Below are 1,650 nucleotides of genomic sequence, written 5' to 3' on the forward strand. Positions count from 1 at the left end.
CACGTATATATTACAGACAAATATGTTCTGTTTATATATTTGATATATTTATATACCATATCAAATATAAGAATATGAATATATAAATGTATAAACGCGTAAATATTTTTGAAATATATACTGCATGTGTGTGCGTTTATATACACGTGATACATATACACCGTGCACCCGCATAACACAAACAAAAACGTCTTTTGGATGCAGTTAGTCAGGGTTAATATATGTGTGTGCCGAACTGAAAGCCTGATTTTTGCTGCGTGTGATAAAGGGAGTCATCTGTTTTGTGTCTGTTTGTGGAGCTCAGCTTCCCCGGCCCTCCTCGGCCGAGCGCTGGTCAGACTTCAGCTTGACGAACTCCTTGGCCACCTCGTCGTTGTTGCGCTGCGAGAGGATGCGCAGGACCGTGAGGCCCGTCTCGTCCATGTGGATGCGTTTCCCGAGCGGGAGCCAGACGGCGGCGCTGCTCCGAGACGCCAGCTCCTTGAGCTGCAGCACGGTCATGCCCACGCTGCGGTCCTCACGAGCGAAGCAGTAGTCCTTCACACACGCCTGCAGCTCGTAGCCCTCGGGACCCAGCTCACTGCCCAGCACACTACACAGGGAGCGTACTCGTCAGTTATCATATCAGTGCACTGCCTCACGCTCATCTTTTCTTCAATTTGATTGCCTCCATTCTCCTCATTTGATACAAATCCACTTATCAATATATATATATATATATATATATATATATATATATATATATATTTATAACAATAATAAATTATATATATATATATATATATATATATATATATATATATATATATATATATATATATATATATATATATATATATATATATATTTTTTTTTTTTTTTTGTATTTTTTTACGTCATTTCATATAAGAAAAAAATAAATAAAAAGACAAAAACGTAAAAACACAACATAAACTCTTGTTGATTTTGATTCCTTGCATTCTCCTCATTTGCTATTTTTTCAAATCCACTTATGAATATATATATATTAATAATTATAACAATAATTAAATATTTATATATATATATCATTTTTCATGACTTCATTTCATGTAAAAAAAAATAATAAAAAGGACAAAAACATAAAACACAAAATAAACAAACAGCAAATGAGGAGAATACAAAAAAATTAATCACCAAGAGTTTATGTTGTGTTTTACATTTTTGTCCTTTTTATTTATTTTTTTATATGAAATGAAGTAAAAAAATTACAAAAAAATATATATATATAAAATATTAAAATCCACTTATGAACGGGGACAATATAATATAACAATATATATAACCATAAAAACATGTAAAAACATTTGGTACTTGGTACTTAAACTTAATAATATATATATATATATATATATATATATATATATATATATATATATATATATATATAAAAAAATATATATATATATATATATATATATATATATATATATATATATATATATATATATATATATAAATTATTAAATGTTTTTGGAATATTTAAGTATTGTTATAATTATTAAAAATGTAATATTATTATAGTAATATTACTATATATATATATATATATATATATATATATATATATATATATATTTTTTTTTTTTTTGTAATATTTTTAATGACTTTATTTCATTAAAATATAATAAT

At 27.0% G+C, this 1,650-nt stretch overlaps 1 pseudogene; it reads right to left on the reverse strand.

Annotated features, from left to right (window-relative positions):
• LOC122327334 overlaps nt 1-1,650 on the reverse strand; it is a 29,270-nt pseudogene continuing 27,620 nt past the window's right edge.

The sequence above is a fragment of the Puntigrus tetrazona genome, chromosome 2 (assembly GCF_018831695.1).
Source record: "Puntigrus tetrazona isolate hp1 chromosome 2, ASM1883169v1, whole genome shotgun sequence".
Taxonomy (NCBI): domain Eukaryota; kingdom Metazoa; phylum Chordata; class Actinopteri; order Cypriniformes; family Cyprinidae; genus Puntigrus; species Puntigrus tetrazona.